This window comes from Coturnix japonica, chromosome 2 (genome assembly GCF_054131305.1).
Source record: "Coturnix japonica strain WE chromosome 2, WE-NBRP24, whole genome shotgun sequence".
NCBI lineage: Eukaryota > Metazoa > Chordata > Aves > Galliformes > Phasianidae > Coturnix > Coturnix japonica.
In genome coordinates, this window is record NC_140664.1 from 136,655,938 (window position 1) to 136,679,140 (window position 23,203).

The 23,203-nt window shown below is 39.8% G+C and overlaps 1 long non-coding RNA gene across 3 annotated transcripts in view; it reads left to right on the forward strand.

Moving 5' to 3' along the window:
- The first annotated feature begins 21,388 nt into the window (after positions 1-21,388).
- The window catches only part of LOC146762186 (uncharacterized), a 77,163-nt gene continuing 75,348 nt past the window's right edge, over positions 21,389-23,203 (forward strand). For all 3 annotated transcript variants that reach the window (XR_014943248.1, XR_014943250.1, XR_014943249.1), the window contains exon 1: positions 21,389-22,958. This is a non-coding gene — a long non-coding RNA (uncharacterized LOC146762186). The remainder of the gene's footprint in view (positions 22,959-23,203) is intronic.

The following is a 23,203-nucleotide window of genomic DNA, read 5'->3' on the forward strand; positions in this document are numbered from 1 at the left end:
TATTTAACTCCAACAGATACCCTTGAAGAGCAGCCCTTGCTTTGTCCTTATAGTCAAGAAAAGTACTTCTTAAAAGAAAGGCTTTTACAATTCAAATCTTGGTCAGAACATATATCTAGAGTGAGTGACACCCTTGATCATAGTTTTTTTTCTCTTACAGCCTGGTCAAGGCTGCTGTAGGCAATAGATCTGTAGGCAGAAGGGTACTCAGTAGGCAGACAAGCCAACAGCTAGCCCAAAATAAGAGCCTTCCATTTACTGAGAACATGGAGGACCAACAACTCTCCCAGCCTTTTACCAGGTAGGGGATCAGTAGGACCAGAATATCTGGCTGCTTCTGTAAAGAGATACTCGTGCTCTGGAACTCTTCTGAGCATGACCAGCACTGCTTATTGGGACATAATATCTACATATCAAACAGTGGATGTTTCCCCTAAGTGCAAATAGTCTGCCTCCATTTATCTCTCCATTGCTGGCTATGGCCAACATCCCCATCTGGATGTGAAAGAAGGAGGATGTCTATGTGGATGCTTCATGGCTTTTACAAGAAAAACATTGCTCTGCTGTGGGCTGAATAAGTAACACAAGATGGATTTCAAAATGGATTTATAGGTCTCTTTCAGCAGTGCATTAGATATCATGAGAGGAGGTGTATACACCTAAATGTATAAAATAGGAGAATCTACATGTGGCTGTAACATGTAATATCTTATCCAAAAGTTAAGAGAACTAGGAAAGAAGAACTGATTGATTTCCATTTGCTTTCTACAGCAAGCTGAGAAATCCCAGCTCTTGTCAGAGTGAGAATGTGTCAGTAGGGAGGAATAAGGGGAATGGGAGAGGGTTCCTGAGCTATTGCATTAGTTAGATTTCAGTGGTTGAATTGCCTTGTCCTCACTAGCAAGAGCTCTGATTGATAACACTGCAGTGTTAAATACATTCCTGTGCACTTGCCACTGGTAGTAAAACTGCTCATGTGGAAAGCAATGTAAAGGGAAACAAAAAGAAAACCATGTGCTGTGTTATCTATGCTGGTTCAAGTGAATTGCCATACACTGTCTTCAGACTGAATATATTCCTGACTGTGATAGTTGTGTGGCCAGTGAGGGGAGGCTGGGCAATAATGTATTAACTCCATTTCTTGAGTTGCCTTGGGCAGATCATCTTCTTGTGTCTAAACTTTTTGAAAAAGGGAAAATGTTACCTGCAGGAAGGATGGGGACTCGATAAGAGCATTGGGAGGTGGCAGACATCCCCAATCCAGTATTCTGGTTGTTCCCTCCCATTGACGTCAAGTAAGTACTCATTAAACAGGCTATAATTTTGCAGGCCTCTTAGTTTCTGCACTGGTGAAATACATCTGAACCACTCTGGATTATTTTTTGAATGATTTAGGCTGATCTAATGTTGACATCTATAATTTAATGAATTCAGCAATCCTGACTCCCAATTCCACTTTCATGAGTGATAATGGTACATTTATAATGTTGCCTAATTGTTCAGAAAAGCATGCCTCTGTATTGGCACTGATAGCAAAAAGTGCTGGGGTAGTTTTATGGTAAACAGAAACCCCTATAGAACTGTTTGGGGAAGATCTATCTTTGACAAATTGTGTCTCCAACTGATCAGATTATTTTGCGTTTCGTTTTTAGGTACGTCTGCCTGTCTACTCTTATCAGATATTTGTCTTTTCATTTCCAAAATATTTCCAGGCAAAAGAAAAGCCTGGAGTTTAACTGAACACCAGTAAATTATCCACTGCAAACTTCCAGAAAAGTAGACTTTGTAAGCTTTTATCTGTAACTGGGCTGAATGAGTACAGTGTTTAATGAGATCATAGTTGCAGCAATGATAGCACTAGGTCAAACAGAACATTGCTGGACAATAGGTTACATAGTGGACCACAGTTCAGCAAGGATTTGTTTATGATCCTTTTGTTTGACCATTTCATTGTTTGGATGCCTAAGTTGTCTGTCTTTAAAGCAGCAAACAGACTGAGACTGCCTGGTTTGGATAACAAAGAGCTTTGTTAATCTCAAATTATTAAGATCTATTCTTCATTCTATCGTTGGCAACACATTCACAAAGCAGGACATGCTGTCACAGAAAGAAATAAAGAGATGGATAGATGTCTTTGTGGAAGAGCCAGGTGGTTAAGTGAGACAGCTGGCCACAGACAAACAGAAATTATGGCTAGTGATCAAGCCAGGTACCAGCCAGAGTCAACAAACTCCATACTGGTTCAAGCTTAGTGTCTAAACTAAGCAGGGCACCCTGGTGTGCATGTAAACCTCCAAAGTCTTCCTCTCCTGGAAAATGTTTTTCCTTCTCTGGTTTCATGCAGCAGACGTCTACATTTCCAAGAGCAGCACTAATGACATGTTTTAGAGTCTAAACAGCAGGACAAAATGGAGAGGGAAGAAAAGGTTCTCATCTGATTACTCAAAAGTGCCAGTATTAACATCAGAAGCAAAAACCTTCTGATGGAATTTCATCTTCCATCTATTGTCCCTCAGAATTTCCCTTTCATTTGTTTCATGGCATCCTTAACTCTTTGATGAAGGACATCAATTCAAACATCCCATCTCTCTGACAGACATCCAGGAAAGGATGCTTCTGAACTTGTGGTTCATCTTTATGGTGTTCACATTGGAGGAGGAAATTTCTTTTGTGCAAGGAGGTCAAAACTAGTAGGCAAGACTGCTATGAAAGAATATCCCTCCTTCCTGGTGTCAAAATGAATTCCTATTATTATTATTATTTTTAAATAAAGTTCTTTATTAAACATAAATTGATTCAAAGTAGAGACAGGTTTAGACACCAAATATTTGGAGAAAATACTTGGAATGCTTAAATCTGGTTTCCTGTCTCATTTAAATCTGATTTCCATAACAAAAACCACTAACTCCCATTTCAAGACAAATAAGCCAAATCCTCCATCAGCCAAACTTGACTATTGCTCATAGAATGACACCTCCTTGTGGTGTGATGACCTCAGGTGACATCAACATACCTTGTGCTCGGGCAACTTGTTCCTCACTTTAAATTCATGTAGGATCACAGAAGAGTTTGGACTGGAAGGAACCTTATAGCCTGTCCAGCCTAATCCCTCAGCTGGGTAGGAACGTCTCCCACCAGCTTGGGTGCCCACAGCCTTGTCCAACTTAACCTTGAGCTCTGCAGGGATGGGACACCCACGGATGACCTGGGCAGACTACCTCAGGGCCTTACCAACCCCGCAGTGAAGAATTTAATCTTAATATTTAATCTAAATCTCACCTCTTTTAGGTTAAAACTACTACCCTTTGTTCTATAGCCGCATTCCCTCTTCCTTTCAAGATTAGAGATTTCTTTGCCAGACTCTCAGTGATAAGACTTTACACGAAACACCAGAAACCTCTGAAACCTCAAACAGCCAGAAAAGCAGAAAACCCCCAGGCTTGCCCTTTACCCTGCAAATGCACACATTTTCTTTACCAATACCAGGAATCCCAAGGGCTCCCCCCCTGCTCATAAAGGTAAGTATGTACATAAACGTTTGCAAGGGCGGGGGTTGATGAGGTGTTAAGTGGAAATTTCTTTACTTAGCAGTGTTGATTTGTGAGTCTTAGGGGAAATATGCCAGGAACCTCTATGAAGAGGCTCTGGATTGATTTTACTCTTATCCACTTGTGTCAACCGGAGTGGTAATAAATAAATGATAAGAATGATTATATTTTTGCTGTGTCACAGTACTGGAGACCCCAGCAGCTTTCAAAAGAAACAATGCTATCTCAATTTTTTTCAAATGTATTTCTAATGGAAGAATAAGCTACTGAGGATGCCCAGGTTTCTTCATATCCTGAAAGGCTGCACTCTGAGCACTGAAGGAGTTACTAAGCCAAGGCTGCCTGCATTTAAATAAAACTTATCATGCATACTTCAGCTATTGAAAGCCAGGCTGGCTGGAATGCTGGGGTTAGCCAGATTACATTTCATAAATGCACGCCTGACAATTTCACTTACCTAATCCTTACTTTCAAAGAAAAAAATATGCCAGTGCCTCTTTTGCACAACAAATGGATCCTATTAAGTCAGAATAGCCTTGGTTTTAACTTCATAGTTTCAGTCTTCCTGGTAGTGTGTTGCGTGGTTTATACCTCAATAATTCATTGAGTATAAACCTAAAATAAGAATATATGTCCAGGTTTTAGCTAGGGTATGCTCTATTATTTGGGTGGGGTGTGGCGGGGGTTATGTTTGTGCACTTGAAAAAGAAATATGAATATTTATATGTACAATTTCACTGACTCAAACTGGCCAGCTCTCTGGTAGGTCAGAAGTTCAATTCTGAAATCATTTGAGGTTCAAGTTTTCATGTCTTGGGATTTGTTTGGTATGAAACCAACTGAATTTTTCCCTATGTTGCTCCCCACCCATATCCTGGTGAGATTAATCTGGTTCATATGCCTCTGCACTGGCCTGGGTTTTCAACCCCTGATAATATGCTTTTGTGTTTAGAGAAGATTAGTAGGGTGGTTGAGTTGGAGCAAGTTAGAAGTGAGACAAGATCATCTCTTCCCAACTCAAAGGCTATCTCAGATCAGCTTGTCCTCCCAGAGCCTGTCCTGAGGGATGCAGTCAAAGACAGGCAGAAGAAAGTGGAATTTACCCACATTTCATGCTACACAGATATTGTTTCTGTAACTGTCCAACCACGTAGACTGCAACAATAGGACCATTCTAACTTCTTTAAATTTCATCTGCAAAGAAAGTTGGCTTGCTTTATGGCACAGTGGAACAGGCTCATCTTCACCTGCACCCTCGAGTCAAGGCTCTGGTGTCCCATTCCTCAGGGTGTTCAAGGTCAGGTTGGATGTGGCCCTGGGCAGCCTCATCTGGTGGGGGGCAACCAGCCCATGGCAGGTTGGAATTGGATGGTCTTTAAGATATTTTCCAACCCGTACCATTCTGATTCTATGATTCTTTAAGAAGATGGAAAGATTGTTAAATGTGAACTTTAAATTCTTATCTCACAATCTAAGTCCTGTGAAGCTTATTATCCAAGACACTTTTTAGAAGAGAAGAAGGGGGAGCTGCTCCACAGTACAAAAAGAGAAATGATAGATCACTTTCTAAACATGTTTAGAGATATGGAAAGATCCCAGCTGAGCTACTGTAAAATGACTTGATTTTTCAAAATATAGTAAATATATGTATATGAGAAACAGATTTTCTAGGTCTCTTCTTTTCAAATCCATAAATATCCAAAGTTTGCCAGTCTAACGTTTCTGGGATAGATTTTCTGCCTCAGTTTTTTTCTGGTTTGGCAACCAAATAGTGAGTTTTCCCTAAAATGATCATTTCTGAAAGCTATAGCAGCCTCTTTTTACTATTCCATGATGGAATGCATCCACAGAGCTTTTCATTTCCTTTAAAAAACAACAACAAAACAACAGTGCACATGTCAAATAAAAGCAGCTGAAATTAGAATGAACAATGCCACAAAACTGCCTCTCCCTTTTCACCCCCTGCTTTGGTCATTAATTTCATTCCATGTGATGTTTTCAAGTTTCGTTGCTTTTCTTCTGTACCAGAATGGTGGCTTATTATTCTTATTTTTATTATTTTATTTTTTGCATAATTTGGTAATTCCAAATAAATGGGAAAATGCTTCCCGCCTTGCTTTAGCAAATCTTATTATTATTTTTTTTCCCCCAAAGTATGAAAAATGCCTGGAAGGAAGGGTGAGATAGATAAAAAGTCAAAGACCTGCCGAGCAGTGCATGGGCTGTGGGTTCTCTCTCCTAGTTCAATAAGCCTTACTAAACCATTTGTTCCTGAAAGCCATCAACAGCAAAACCCCACCAGTTCCACTGAGGCCAGGCTCCTCCCTTTTGATTTCTATGGATATCTCCATTCCTGTGGCTGGTGAGTTCTTCTGAAGAATAAAATATAATGGCTTTATCTGCAGGAGGAAACTAAAGAGAGTTAAACTGCAGCTCAGACATTTCTCTGGCCCTGACTTGCCTACAGGTAAATGGTCTCTGAAACGTGCCTAAGGAGGCTGTGGATGCCCCATACTTGGAGGCATTGAAGGCCAGGCTGGATGTGGCTTTGGACAGCCTGGTCTGGTGGTTGGTGACCCTGCATGTTGCAGAGGGATTGAAAATAGATGATCATTGTGGTCCTTTTCAGCCCAGGCCATTCTATGATTCTATGATTCATTTCTGAAGTACAGAAGGGTGGTGGTTGGTCTGGGTCAAAACCATGTGAGGGACTGTTGCATCAATCTGCTTGTCTAAGGGACGGAGTTCCATGGTCTGGGAATCCTCTGTGGTGCTGATCTCACTTTTTTTTTTGTCCCTTGGATAGATGTGACCTCAGTGTCCTCACAGCGCACTAAATGGGGAGAAACTTTTTCTCCACCCAGACCACATCACTCATTTCACAGATGATTTATGGGTTATTCAAGCAATGAAACTGTTTAGAGAAAGCAGAAAAAAACTCTAACTGATTCCTGCCAGTAGCCCATTTCATCTTCTATGGCAAATGCCTACTACTGTGAGCACAATGGAAGATGGCAATTGGCAATCTCTGGTGGCCCATTTCTCTTGTACCTCTGCAAGCTGCAGCTCTCTCAGGTCTCTTCTTTTTTATCCCTGTGCTTTGTAGTGCCTTCTGAGTTGAAGCAAAGCATTTACAACCCACCTCTGGAACGGAAAAAATGCATTTTTAAAAATAATAATTATTATTAGTTATTAATTTATATTATTATTTCCAGAGGAATGCCTGTGTTTTATTCAGGCATAGGTGTCCAGACCAAGACTGAGCTCTTTTTTGTTTGTCTCTGTCTTATTAGGAAGATTGTCTGACACAGCTGTTTTTCTACACAGATAATGTGAAGATAGGGAAGACTAAAGAAAGCAGTTCTCATCCTCACAAAGCAGTTTTCACGTTTTAAACCAAAGGGCTGATATTAAAAACAACATTCACTTCTCATGTGATCTGAGCAAAAGAAATAAGAGCAGATCCCCAAAAAACCCAACCAGCCTGAGCACTGGCGGGGCGCCAGGGAATGTGGGGAGGATCGGACTGTGGGGTTGGAGGAATGCAGGCCTTCCTATCTCTTTTCCCAAACATTCCCGCCTGCAGCAGACTAAATATTTTCACATGCTGCTGCTGGAACACCCAGGTTCATGGTCAAACAGAGGCACAACGAGCTGGGCCTGCTTGGTGCTCCTAGGGTGATGGTCTTCATTACAGCCTGGCCTACAGCCAGCTGCCTGGCACTGAGTATCATGTTGCAGTTTCCTTTCCTTCATCCAACTTCTTTTAGGCTTTCATCTCCTTTCGTTTTTATTTTTATTTTTTTCCTTCCATCATCTCTATTTTTCACCCTATGTTTCTTGGCAGCAATTGTTTTCAGCCCACTCTCCATTTGGTTTTGTGGTCTTCATGCCTCTGAGAAAGTCTATACATGACCTTAGGAAAACCCAGGGCTTGTTTGTCAGGCTTCTTCATCCAAAACAGGTAGGTAGGTGACCACAATTATTGCAGTGAGAAGTTGGCTGCTAGATGGGGATGGGCAGGATGAAAGCCATATCATAGCTCCCTGTGCAAGATTTCTACCTTGCACTTGGACAGTTCATCAGCTCTTGTCAGTCCTGTGAGCTTGGACAGAGATGAAAATGCTTTCCTTACTTTACAAGGAATATCCTAGAGCACATCTATTTGTCATTGTGAAGTGCTTCAGCATTATATTGGATGAGACAGGAAGAACATTAGGAGAAAGTTTTTCACCTAGAGGGTGGTGATGCACTGGAACAGGTTGCTCAAGGAGGCTGTGGATGCCCCATCCCTGCAGGCATTCAAGGCCAGGCTGGATGTGGCTCTGGGCAGCCTGGGCTGCTGGTTGGTGACCCTGCACGTAGCAGGGGGATTGAAACTGGATGATCTTTGAGGTCCTTTTCAATCCAGGTCATTCTATGATTTTGTGATCTTCCAGGTCTTGGACATCCACAGAAATAGAATATCCCACTAGATGAACTGCTAGACAGCAAGCTGTGCTGGTGATACGTTTCAACTCCCGAAGTCCAACCAAGTGGGATAGTGTTAAAGGTGTATGTTTGGTGGCCCTGCTAGGCAGGGGGGTTGGAACTACATGATCCTTGAGGTCCCTTCCAACCCGGGTCATTCTGTGATCTGTGATCTGTGTTCCACTACAATCACTGACATGTGAGAGGAAAGACTGAGTTTTCACAGCTTGCTTTCTACATTGACCAGAGGAGACATTTGAAACTGGGGACATGTAGCACTCCTTTATTTTTTTTAATTTTTATTTTTTTTCCAAACAATCCTGTGATATTTTCCCAACATTTGTGTGCCAGAAAAAGAGAAAATCAAAACACGAGCTCATTTTCAGTTTCCAAGTGATCTTATTGTAGGGTCATTTTTGGTAGGATAGCTTTCAATGTGTTGCCAATGCTTTTTCATTGTTTGTTTGTCAATAATTACTGTAGCCTTTTGCCTGTTAGACTGGGAACTATCTATGAGCCTTGAAGAGACATCCCATCACACATTAACTAGCCTGATGTTCTCCATATTTCTCATGGCTCTGGAACTAAATCCGAAACCCAAAGAACTTTTTGTATGCCTATTGAGAAATGACAGTATCAGAATGGGCAAGGAAATATTGTTGAGCATTGTGAGCTTATTCTTTGCAGTGAATGTTTTCATATGTGCAAGATTTACTTTTCTTTTGTATATATACACATATGGAATGTAGATATCTAATGATAGCGTTGAAGAAATCGAAGTGTAGAGGACTGTGATCAGGAACTGAAATATCTGGATCTTTGTAATAACAGACTTGTTAGGAAATATTCAGAGAAACTTTAAGGACATGGTTACTCGTCAGTTGGAGATGAGTTTTTAACTTGATGTGATGTACCTGTGTTTGCCAAACCCAGATGGCATAAGATGTAGACTTACAAGGAAACAAATCTTTAAGTGTGAAAACAGACTTGATCAAGAGTGTTGTCACTGGTATCATTCCTTACCATCAAAGATATTAATATTGGCATAACCTCTATAATTGTCAGTGGTAGTTAATCCTAGCAGAGGTAGGTAATTAATCCTACCAGATTAGAGTCATGAGAGATCAGTCTGACAGAGTACCAGTGGATCCAGCAGAGAGCACCTCAGTCATACTTTTATCCCCATATTTAAATTTCTTGCATTTTTTTTCCCCTCTAATTTTCCATGTTTGCCATTTCCTTCGTGTTCCTGCTGTCAGAGCTGAGCTCTAACAAAGGGGAACACTTCCCACTTGTTCTTCCGGCACTTGCCTGGTACCGCAGTACTTCTCTTGGGAGGACATTTTATCTTAAGCAAATATTGAATTTCTGGGATTAATATACCAGTTGGTTAGAAAACAAACCAGGCCAGTTCCAAGAAGCATTTGCTTACTGATAGCAGGTGAGATAGAGCGTACTGATTGGGTCCTGATGACTTCTAATTATAGAAGACTAAATTATAAATATTTGCAGTCTAAAAAATTTAAGTCAATACTTTAGCTGACGCACTAAATCAGTACAACTGTAGTGATTTGCATTAGCAAATGTCCTCAGCCAACATGTTTTTTTAGGTATTTTACTCCTACCTAACTGCATGGAATACTGAGTGCGAGAGAGTCATATACAGATGAAGATATACCTTCATGGTCCTGAATGTGACATCAAGGTGAATTTATGTTAAATCCTGGTGCAAAGGTAAAATTACCAGACTAAGAAAAGACATTTTGTTTGTAATAGCAAAGGTTTTATCTATGTTTTCATGCCATGACTAGATTTATTTTCGTGTGCCTTTATTGATGTTTATGACCACCTGAATTTTCCTGGCTTTTACTGGGAGTTAAGCCTGTAAAGTTCTCTGCATTTAACAGACAGCAGCCACAATTCCTCTTGTGTTGCCTAATTAAGGTCAAGAGGACTGGTAGAGTTATTTTTTTTCCTCTGTGGCCATAATCTTTCTTACATTTTGTTCTGCCTTGGTTGTATTGCACACATGTGGCCTATGAAAGTGTGTGCAAGGTCATATGACAGACGACAGGCTTTGACTATGGGAGTGAACTCACCTGTCAGCAGGCTCCACACAGCTCAGAAACCCTGCAAACTCCTCTGCTCCCTTGCTCCCTTGTTTCAGCAAAACCTATAACATCTATGGAGCAGCCAAAGGCATCTCATCAGTGTTGTGCCTGACCAGTGAGTCCACGAAGCCCATGTTAAAAGGTTCAAGGAAGTTCAGAAACCTCATTGCACTTTCCTGTACAGCAAAGTGTCCAACCTCTGATTATTTTGCCCACATGGTCATCAGTAGAGTAGATCAGAAGAAAATACAATTGATCCCATCTAACATAGAATCATAGAACCATAGAATGGCTTGGATTGACCTCAAAGATCATCCAGTTTCAATCCCCCTGCCAAGGGCAGGGTTGCCAACCACTAAATCAGGCATTAGAACAATGGACTGAAGAATATATTTGCTTTTTTATTATGATTTTTCATTTATTTTTATTTTTTAATGGAGGGATTATGTAACTCTTTCAAGGGACAGCCTAGGTTAGTGGAACTGGCTTACTGATACATGAGGCTTTCTTGTATGTCATGACAGTTGGCCAGTTCATCTTATCTCATGAACTGTTTCCTTAAAATCCTCTCAGTTCCACTTATTTTGAGATCAGAAATCCACTTTTGACACACTGTGACATCTAGAATGTTCCAAGACACTTGGTATATGGCTAAAAACCTTGGGGATTATTACATCAACCACAATTTCACTTTACCACTAAGAGTACCTCAGGTGGTTGTTGCAACAGCAGACCTCACATCATTGATCAGCATCAGCAGGTTTGGGGATCTCTCAAGCACAGTTTGCCATCCCAGCTTCTCAGCATTGCAAGTTCTACATTTCCTTCTCTCCTTTGCTTCTGCTGTCAAAAGACAGCTGGTCAGCTCATCTCCTTGTCCTAACTATCATCTCACTTTGCTTGATTTCATTTACAGACACAAGAGAAGGGTAGATGATCCTAACCATAAAGTGGCCAGCCTACAAATTTGTCCTTGATATGCTTGCTTTTTAGTGGACATGGTGATGATGGATTGACCGCTAGTCTAGATGATCTTAGTAGGTTTTTTTGAAATCCTAATGATTCTATGATTGTATTTTCCCTCTTCAAAACTTATGCAGCAAGTGGGGAGGTGGCTGAAGCTGAGAACATTTATTGTAGTAGTTCACATCGGCCACATTGGCCACCTTAAAATTCTTGGGTGAGGTTCATAATACTGTACATCCCCTTCCTCCTTCTGTTTACCCCTGTCACCAAACACCCCCATTCAACCAACCCTGTAGAAGAACAATCTGTTCATTTCACTGGAGCAGAATCAAGTAAATTTCATGACAGGATAGAACAGTATAATTTCTATCATTACTTTCAAAAAGGAGATGTAATATGGCTAGCAAAGTAGCCTACATCAGGGTCCCAGATGCATGGCCATGGTCCTCACTTAGAAGTGGAGACAATGTGTAGGCTTCACCCTCCATCATAAGAAATGCTTGAATGCAAAGGCTCATCTCTTCTTCTCCCAGACATTGACTCAGCAAGAGAAATTATCTCTGCACGTATCCCTTGACTCTTGAATAGTTTTGTATTATGGCTATAACTGTGCTATGACTCTTTCTCCTTGTTGATATTTCATGGCTGAGTTGATCAGCTTTTCTCATCCCAGTGATCTAATGACTTCCTGAATGTCATTCCCTATAGTCAAAGCCAAAATAATCTGGAATTCATAGGAGAATGATTCAGGACAAACATGTGGCTATGGGGAAAAAAAAATATAACAACCCTCCTCTAAAAAATGCAGACGTCTGCAGTGTAATCACCAAGGATTGAGATGGTCTTCCATATTACTCTTTGTAGAATGTAGACAGAAGTAGGAACTTTAAGATAAAATTAGTTTGACTTCAGACATTAGCTTCAGGAACGGTGCTCCTAACTGTTCTGTCTAAGTAAAGTATGTCTCCCTCGACTATAAAGGGAGCTTCATATGACTGGCTCAGACAACTTTGTCCGCACTGTAGACTCTAAAGTTAACTGAAACTCATGCCACTCTGAATACTGCTTTACCATTACAGTTGAGGCTTCCAGAGGCTTAAATTTCCTTCATACTAAAGGAGGAGTTTGGTGTGGAAGCCCTAAAAGTCTTCTGGAAGAATCTGGGTCATTTTCCTCTTCAGAGCAGGGAGTGACAACCAAGGAGTGGGTGACACTGAGGAAATCATATTCTCCAAGTTCCTTCTTTAATAAACACAAATTGTTTTCTAAGCTATGTAAAATACTGTAGCTGCAATTAACTAGTCCACATTACACTAATTTTCACCTGCTAAGGCTTTAATTCAACTTTTCACAGCACAATTTGGAGAGCAGCTTCTTATTGAACTAAAGGCCATACATACAAAGAAAAAATATCGTGCCATCACAGAGCAATTCTTCTTATTGGCTGAATGACTATAATTCCTTCCATGAGCTGTAAAGCTACACATATGGCTTTACTGCTTCAGAGTTATTTTAATAAGGATTCCCCTTAGGGCTGTCCAGACAGCAGATGGCATCGTATGTGAAAATTAAACTCCTGAACTGAGGCTCCAAACCTATTATGAGGCTTATAAAATACACCTGGAGGCTTTAGGTGAAGTGGGAAATCCAGGAGGTTCCCAGTGCAAACAGAGATTGCTGAATGCACAGATAGAAAAAGTCCCTTTTTATTTCTCAGCATTAGCCCAGTGACTGACTTGTCTCGGACTTGTTTTCATGAGTCCCAGGGCAGAGCTAAACGCTCTCTCATTTCTTGAGCTGCTGGTGCTTTGTGCCACATAAATTTAAAGACAAACCCCTCTTTTTTTTTTTTTTTGTTGTCGTCGTTGCTTTTGCTGCTTCAGTTCAGCTTTAAGTACTAAAGAGCCAATGTATAGATGGTGAATGAGCAAAAATTTTGCAGTGATGTTCAAAGTTTTCCCTTCCATACAAAACCTAAGGAGTCTTGGAATAAACAAACAATGAATAAGATCTGAATAGAGGAGAGGCAGATAATATCTGAGCCTGTCAGTAATAGTATGCTGTGCTCTACAGCATTTTCTCACCCAAAAATGCTTTTCTACCAAAGTCTGTGCCTTTATCCCTGTCCTTCCCCCTTCTTCCGGCTTTCTTGTTAATTGTTTCATGGTTAATTGTTGGTTAAGCATAAGGAGTGGGAGGTGGACAGGACAGATGTCTGCCCAGACCTTCAGGCAGTTTGCAGTGACTGTGACCATCCGCTTATGAGCTGCTCCACAAATTAGTATTCTTTGCATTTTTGCATGAATTAGCCATATTTTGAACACAGCAGATCTTCCTGAGCGCTGTGGATTGTGCTGAAACCCCTCTGAAAACTGTGGAAAAAGAGACAATGCTGAAACCACCTATTACTCATCCTGCAGTCAGCCATCTCTCATGTGAACCAAGAAAATATTCCTGTGAGGATAGAGATATAAAATATAACATTCCTACCACCTTTTATAGCCCACCCTGGCATTAGATCCTACTACAAGTGGTGTGATGGAGTTTGTTTTTCAACATAGCAGAGTATTCCAAAGTGGGATTTAGCTTACAGATTAGGACTCCTAAATTGAGGTGCCTACACATGAGAAAGTGCAAATCCACAATGCAGTTGCCTACAGCTGAGCTAATTTACTCTAGCTCCCATTATAGTCAGTAAGAAAACACTGACTGTACATGCACAAAGTAGCTAAACTCTCATGGAAGTCAATGGAGTCTCAACAGCTGGTAATCACTGTTGCTTTGGGATGTCTAGAGACCATGGCACGCTACAGAGTACAGTCTGACATAACTGCTTTTCAAGACAGGGAAATGCTAACAGAGGCACTGAGGTGCTGATGTTCAGCATACACCATCTTCAGGAGACAGAGTAGGATGCAGTGTCCACAACTGCACATCCACATGGACCCTCAGTGTCTGAGCAATTAGTAAAATCAGTATTTACCTAAGACATATCCGCAGTATAACTATGTTCTTTGTTTGAACCTAGAGATGTATTGTGTAAATGTCACAGGGTATCCCTCCTACCCTCATCACCACAAGGGTGAAGACAGCTTTTAAACTCTCTGTCAGTCCTCCAAATATGACACCTGTATGGGTGTCTCAGACCCTCTCAAATGGCACTAGCTGGTTTTATTTAGACAGGTGAATCAAGCAATTACATGGATTTTGCAGGGATGCTTGCTAGACTTCTGCTGGCTGCAATATCAGCCCAGACACCAGCTCTCTTGCAGACATCCACATACAATAACTGTATTTATCTTGCTCCATGAAATCAGTCCCACACCTGGCATGCCACATTAGTGGAGCTGCTCCTACACAGGTGAAATAAACTCTTGCTTAACATCCCTATCCAGACGCCTCCTGGAAACATGGAAAATGAGGATCATGCTCTCCTAGACTGAATGCCAGTTTGCAAAGTATGTTAAGCGCATTGGGGGACATTGAAAGGAACAGAATACATCATAGAAAAGCATCACCCACATCCACAAAACAGTATAGTCAGCTGTCAAGACCTGTGCCAGCTTTGAACAGAGCGTGTTTATTAAGTGTTCCTGACTTGACTTGTGGGTATATAAAGGTTCCCCTTTTCAAAAAGAAAATCTTGAAGCATTCAGAGGGCATCTCTGCAATTGTCTTGTGAACATGAGGTACAGCACTCAAAGTCTTTGTCAGGAGGTAGTTCTCGTGGATGATATATTTGTCTTCCTTCAAGAGAAATTTCTGGAAGGAAGAAGAGAAGTTCAGTACAAGTAGCTAAACAGATCTAAACTTTTCTTTCTCCAGCCTAGCTTTGGGTAAATGCACCATAATTATCTATTGATGAGACACTCATGCTGGGCTCCCATGTTATCAACATAAAGAAGTCACCACTTTTAGATTTGATTCCACAGATTTGTTTTAGACATTTATTTTAGAAGAGGGTGAATCATGAGTTAAACTCTTATCTAACCACACTCCATTGAATACTTCTTTCATTCTTTGGAGCCAGGGTAACTGCTGTGCTCCTGCCACAGGAAATTCAAGTGAAACTCAAGGAAGACTTGAGTAGTCTTCTAGTCATAAACCAAGGGGACATCTCTCTTATAAACTGGGGCTCGTAGATCAATGCTAACATGGGGGAATTCCAGTAACAGAAAGCAGGGGGAAGTAGTGGCAGGAATGAGATACCATTTCTTTCAGTGCCTGATGGATGTTTTCAGTAATGGTTTTGTTGCTGACATCAATAAAGAGTTTTCCAGAAAAAGTGAAAACACAAATCTATGTCTTTCTCACCATCCCTTCACTGCATGGGAATTTTTCCCCTGCTTTTAATTATCTACAGATAATACCCCCCCACACACACACACAGTATGGCAGTGCATTTGAGGGTTCTTCAGTGTGAAGAAATAAGCTGGAGTGACACACACAGAACAGATAGGATAATAAAATCTGAGGGCCTAAGATTTCACTGAAGATATTTCAAAGGATGTGGTTTCCACAGAGACATTCACTGTTTTTCTTGGCTACGTTGTGCGTTAGTCTTCTCCACATTTATTTACAACTAACTTTTTATCTTTTATCTTTAAATGTATCTAGGCTTGAAGTGGTGGAGGAGGGGGCATGCCATGAGTGCAGATTTCTACTTTGAATAGCAAGTTTATCAGGTGAAATGCCCGTATTTTCCCTGTAAGTTATCTTTTTGGAATCTTGGGGAGTTTGTGTTTTTCAACTGTCATTGTGCTGGATGAGCCAATGCTAATTTACAGATGAATTGATATTGGTTTGAGCAGATTAGTGCTGTAACTCTGAACAGCCTGTACACCTATAGCTTATATACCTACACCTATACATCACATTGTCCATATGCATATGAAGCTTAAGCTGAGGACAACCAATATCTTCATTACAGCAGTCAGATGGCATGTATTCAGAATTATTCAGGGAGCTTGATTTGGTGATAGACACAGTGGAGGTATGGAAAGCAGGCTTTAAAATGCAGCTGAAGGAAAATGGACTGCAAATCCATAAAATTTTTCTCCCTTTATTTTTCCAAGACAGAGTACAAGTAATGTGTCACATAAAATGACATATTTACAATTCCTTTAGAGCCATGTGCCATTATAGCAGCAGCTAAAGGATAAGATCCAGCATAAATCAATGCTAAGTCTCACAGCTTAAGATTCATGCTGTTGCCCATGGCTTTACACTACACTTCCCTATAGTACAGGCCATGATCTATGAATTTATGGATCCATACCATGGCCTTGGACAACCAATTTGGGGAACTGTGATGTGGGAGAGACTTAAGGATCTCATCTGTAGGCTGGGAGCATTTTACCTCACTGCTTCATGCACTCCTATTGAGGAAGATGAGGTAACTTCCAGTCTCCCTGTGCTGTGCTCTTGTCATGCAAAGTCTTTGAGAAACTTGGCTGGAAGAGACCCACACTTTCTACTAAGTCCCTCAATCTCATTAATGCAGGGACAGTTTTACCTGTGTCATTCCTGACACTGTCTAACACATTCTTCATAATCCACCAGCAGTGGTCTACCGGTGGCTCAGCACCTGGCTCCAATGCATCATGTTTTGTGATGCTCATGGATTTGTAAAGGTACAGAAATTCCTGATTTACTGTAAAATCAAAGTGAGTGAACATTCATAAATATATGTAGGTCTAACACTTGCACCTCAGTTTCTCTTTTGGTAAACATGGATAATGACCTTTCCCAAGGACAGAAGAGAATTTTGTAAGCAAGAGTATTTAAGGCTTAGGAGGCCCCTTTCTGATGAGAGTCACGGAAACATGTTGATCAGACACAACTTGAATTCCCCTTTACTGCTGGGTTTTACCATCACGTGCCAGCAGAACAATTCTAATTCATTGGAGATGTTTGCTCGAGGGCAAATAATGCAAGCAGTCTATTTTGACTTTCCACTGGCAGTATTCAGAGCAAAGACTTTTCTTCAACACACTTGCAGGACTTGCCAGGAGAAATTCCAATCCCCGACATATTTTATGCAGCTAAATAAATACCATAACATGAATAAACTTCATTAGTAATTGCTGATTGAGTTCAAGCCCCTTCAGTTTTGTAGAGGAAATATTTTATTATAAACTTCTGTGAAGTCTATCCTCCAACTTGGTTACTGACCTGAAAAAATTAAAATGTTTTTGGCAGTGAAAATTGCTAACAAGTGAATACTTTTCCATATTCTTTTCTAAGCATACCAAAACTTTACCTTTAAAACATGGCTGTTGCTGGAGTGAGAAAACAGTAACAACCTAGTAGCAGTATTCTACATTTTTATCGTGCCAGTTACCCAATGGACTCAATAGGAAAAGAGCATCATCCTGTGCACCATTCAGGGGTTTCTTCTGTTGTTTTAGTTGTGCTCTTTTGAATTGTCCTGTGCTATATAAGGATGTAAAATATCTCCAGTGTGAATGAAGTGAAAGTCTTCCCTTTTTTGAAAAAAAAATAAAGGATAAGAAGAGAAAGTTCAAAACAGGTAGAAGACCGATGGCCAAGTATACGCAGTAGAACTATGAAACATTAAAATATTCCTTTGTTGTTTTTTTTTTTTGAGTTGAAAATTTAAACAATGTCACTTCAGATATGTTCTCTAACCATCACACTTCTAGTTGTTTCAAAATGGGACTGTTCCTTTTTATTTTTAATTGTAAATTCCTGCCCAGAGCAGCATGACCTTTCCCAAGAAAGGCTCCGGTGAAACTGGTACTTTAGAATCATAAAAAGCTGTTTGGGATCTTGTTAAATGGTGGGAAGTTACCTTTCCAAAATTTATTAATACAAATATTAAAACAGAAAGTGGCTCTTCTGCTAATGTAAACACTCTGAAAATTGGAAATTGAATTTTCATCCTATGGGAAATGTGGATAATTTATCACTTCCACCCCTTTAAAACATGAAGGAAAAAAATCCAAAGTCTCAAAGGTTTAATAGAATGGACTTTTTAAAATTTAGTTTTGGGAGCACTGATGAGTTTCAGATCAAATGAACAGGGACCTGGTATCTTCCCTAACTGCAGGAGTGCCTCCTAGGATCTGAAGTTTCCTCTTTTCTATTATGAGCAGTGGTCTCTCCAGTCTTCAAAATGCCGCTTATCTCTTTGCCATCTCATTTCATGTCAGCTTGAGCTATAGGAAAGTTTTCATTTTCAGTTTCATGCTGCTCTAGTTCTTTTCCCATATTTTTTATAGGGGGGAGGGATAAAAGGAAAAACATCAATGAAACTCAATTTCTGTAGTCTTCACTTCTTTGGAAATGTTCAACTTCTTCTTGTAAATCCCATATGTATTCATTTGACTATGGACTATATCTGTAGGCCAGACATCAGCTGGTGCATCCCCTTTGTCTCAAACTTTTCCTAATGTCTTTTGTTTTTAATTTTGTGTAATATAAGACTGAACACCTTCTTATCACATGAACAGTTCCTTTCCTGCCAATCAGCCTAAGCTCACCACTGGTAGAATTATGCCATACAAAAACTGCTGATGCCCCATTCAAAGTCAGCCTTGGAGAAGAAAGGACATTATCATTCTCCTTAATTCATCATGGTATCTTGCAGATTTGGGTCTTGATGACTTCTAATGAATGCTGTATGGGATCAAATAGTTATTCACAGAGAGGTGAAATCAAATATCCCTTTGCATACCCCACCACCTTCAACAATGACCTTGCTGGAAAATTGCAGAAGCAAAATTGACATTTAAAGACTTCTTCCTTACTCTGCTAAATCTCTTTGTCTGGTGCCTTTTGTCAAAGAAGTTTTGTTCCAGAAATGCTCATACATGACAAACAGAGTGTCCTTTCTTAAAGTGTTCTTCTGATACCAGCAAGGTGAGAGCAATTTGAGGTTGGTATTTGCACCTTGAAGTAGAAGACAGGAAGAAGTGAGGACCATCCTTATAGACCTTCCACTTCAAAAGTTCCTGTCACCTTGAGAATCATATTCAATAGAAACAGTTGCTGAATTATGGCAGACAGGTCAGGCAGCAGCTGTACCATTAGGGAATGAATGCTCAAAGCCCTCAAAGAAAATTCTTCCTTCACTGCCTTCCTGTTTAATCCATACCCACTCTATACTTAAGTGTTCCTTCTTGTTCTGCAGTTTGGGAGAGTTGGTTCTTCCCAATATGGAAACAGTCATTTCAAAACTTATGTTGCAACCACTCTTTTTTCATTGACTTTGTAGGCAAGATTTGTTGGGCTTCCTAACACTAAGTAACAACAGAGCAACACACTTATATGTTCAGAAATGGATGTGATGTGACATCTAAACTTGTTTTTCTTCCAGTGATACCATGACAAATTATTCTCCCCTTGTTTATCTCAGCAGACTCTGCAAAGCCATGAAGATTATCTGAGTCACTCTGGATTTGCTGTGGGACAAAGAACACAGGATGTGGTCAAACATATTTTTCAATCAGATTTACATAAAATCTATTCCTTCACCCACCAGACACATAAAAAACAAAATAACAATCATATGGAAACAGAACTGATTGTGAAACCTCCTTTTGTCCTGTGAGAATTTCAGATTTCAGAAGTTTTACCATAAAACCTGATAATTCTTGCAGACCAGTAATCCGTGAAGAATTCATCATAGGTCCTTTGAGATATTTTTCATGCTTTAGGTCCTTTCAATAATGGTAATAATAATAATAATGATAATAGAGTAATAAGCAATGCAAAAGCAAGAGCCATTAAAAAGCAAAATAAAACATTTCCCTCAAAGAAACTCAAAGCTGTATACAACAATTTCAAAGCACATTTATTTATTTATGTGTTTATGCATGTAGGTATTTATTTATTAAGAAACTGAAGAAAACAACTGCAGCTTAGTGAATCAGGGTTCTTTCTAGGAAAATACGTTAACCAAGAATTCTCAGTGAATTCTAATCCACAAATTCCATCATTCCTCATTTCCCAAACATGCAACTGAGAGGAAGAGAGAAGAGAGAGAGAGAAATTTATGAAGTGTTGCCAGTGGAATGTAAAATCCCAGTTTTAGGCTCTTTTTCTTTCTCTGGTGACCTAATTTGCTCCTGAAAACCTTCAGCCCCACTCTCAGCTGCTCTGCAAGGGATGGTCTGCACATGCATGGACACAACCAGGTCTGCTTGGATGTCTTGTGGAGAAGGAGTGTCACAGCAAGGAATTAACAACTTTATGTGGTCTACAAGAATTCAGCATGAACCTGAACTTCACCTGGCATCCAGATGAACAGCCTGAGCAGAAAAGTATTCATCCTCTGCAGTTCTTGTTCACTCTCTGGTCATGCTTCTGGGATAGCATTGTATATACTACAAAGTGGCTGCTTCTGCTTTCCTATGCTTTTATTTTTTATTTTTTATTTTTTATTTTTTTATTTTTTATTTTTTATTTTTTATTTTTTATTTTTTATTTTTTATTTTTTATTTTTTATTTTTTATTTTTTATTTTTTATTTTTTATTTTTTTATTTTTTAATTTTTATTTTTTATTTTATTTTTTATTTTTTTCCTATACTTTCAAACTGCTCCTAATCTGATCTATTCAAAATGAAGAAAAGAATAGAAACTTTCTTATTAAGTAGTTTTTGGGAATATTTGAGAGAAGTGCTCAAATTCTGCTGCAGTGAATTTTCTCTGGAACGAAGGTCAGATCCCAGCTATAAATCAGACTGGATTCTTTTCCAAATCTAGGTTTACATTCATCACAAACTCAATCATTTGCTTTGTCATTAAGCAGAGAGTCCAAGATTTCCAGACCACTTAGACACTCTGTCATTGAAATGATTGTCTGTAACTTACAACTTGGACAAAACAAGAGCTTGGTTGCCCCCGTTGTCAGCATTTCTTTACCTCTTCACAACATAGACATAATTTTCCCCATGTGTTCAAAGCATGTTTAGATATCCAAACTATATGCTTAATCCAGAAGCAAGATGTCCGTCCATACAGAGGTAGTTCAAAGGTGCAGCGTGATGAATCAGGAAGGAAATGACTCCATCAGTTTTGAGAGGGAACCTAACCCACACATCCTCCAACAGAAAAAAAAAAAAAAAAATAAAATCACATTTTCCAGGTTTATTTTCCTGGAAAGCTCAGTTCAAAGACTACTTGAATTTGAATGGCCTGTTCAGTTTAAACAGGTTTCTTTTTGTTTGTTTTTTTTTGTTTGTTTTTTTTTTTTAAACCAAATGATGGGCATTTTCTGTATCAGGCTAATTTCATACTCTTTTGCTCAAATATTTTCTTTAATTCATAAGATGGCAGAAATCGTAGAATCATAGAGTGTTCTGGGTTGAAAAGGACCATAATGATCATCTAGTTTCAATCCTGCTGCTGTGGGAAGGGTTGCAAACCACCAGATCAGGCTGCCCAGAGCCACATCCAGCCTGGCCATGAATGCCTCTGGGGATAGGACAGAAATGACATAATCAAAAAATGAAACCAGGGAGCCTAATAATTAGTTAACTAATTATGGACTTTGCCATGGGATCACTCTATGACATTTGAAGGAAGATGCCTGTCCATTAGGTTCTCTTTGGCTTGAAAGTGCAGATCTAATGCTAAGAATATCTTTATGTACAATCAGACAATGAATGAATATGTCCACATGATAAAATAGGCAACAAAACCCATGGAACTTAATTTTACTGACCTGAAGGAATGCACACTAATGGCAAAAAGGAGAAAACTGCATCTCCAGAGAGTGAATCAAATCCTTCTGGGTAAAGTACTTATAAAGAAAGGAACAAACAGTGGGGCCTCAGTTGCGCTACAAGAGTAGTGCTCCTTACCTTGACCCTCCAATTTGGACCACAGAGATTTACTCCCCTAAATTCTGAACTAATCAATATCCCTTGATTAGTGGGCTTAAATGAAGTCTTTCCAACATATGCAGTCATGGAAAAGACTGAAAAAACTTTACCTTATTTTTCTAAAATCATATATTCTGACAAACATTTAAGTACAATGCTTAAATACAAAAATGGTATTTTCCATACTCTGGTAGGTTGTGGACAGATATTTCCCATTCATATGTAAGTATGATTGATGCATAATGACACACTGACAAACAGAAACACAGAAATTGAATATTTTAAGGCAGTAATTCACCCTGAAGAAACTCTTTTGTAATAGCTGATCTCTTCTATCAGATAATTGAAAGGTTCTTTAGGACAACAAAGTCCTCAGTGGAAGAAATTCAAGCAGACTTGCATCTTCTGTAGGGCAGGAATCTTGCAAAGCAATTAGCTCATCCCAAGTCAGGACCTAAGCCTGGAAGGAGGCAAATCCTGCAGGCTGCTAGGGTGAGGGAAACTAGAAACAACCTTTTGCTGTCAGATTTCACTCATTTGTTTTAACCCAAGGTTTCCCCAAGGCTGCAGAACAAATTCCTTCTGTGCAGGAAGTGCTCGTGCTAATCCAGAGGTTCAAAGCCTGTATGAGGAAATATAATGCTTTCTCCAGGGACTTTTCAGAGGAGAGTGGTTGACCACAAGAAAATAAAATCTCCTGCAGCTGATTGTAAGCCTGTGTGAGAGGGCTGTTGAGGAGTCACCTAGGAATGACTGCAATTCCTGCTCGTGAATCAGCAGGGAGGGAGCAGACCAAGTCAGATTTTGAGAGATGCCTGCGCTGTCTGCCTCTTCTCAGACCATGGGAACGCTGCAGGGAAAATAATGGAGACGTGAGGTTGAGGAATGTGGGAAGTCAAGGTTCTACAGACTATGCTTATGGGTGGATCGATGTACCTGACTGCTAGGCATGAGGACACCTGCATAAAGCAGAGATGTGAGCTCTGATCCAGCATAACTGTGTCTTGTTAAGGTAAGGCACTTTGACTTTCTCCACATTTTGGTGTTCAAAGAGAGAAAAATCTTGTGGGTGTGAATTGCCTCAATCTATGTCTGTATAATATCCATTTTAATGAATTTCCTTTGAATTTTCCTAGACAAGTGTTAGATCAAACCTACAATCTCATTCCACAAGGAGAACATAAGTTCATAAGTTATATCTCAACTGGATTTAAAGGAATTTCTTCTAAGCATCAGTACCCTTCCCAACACAAAGCT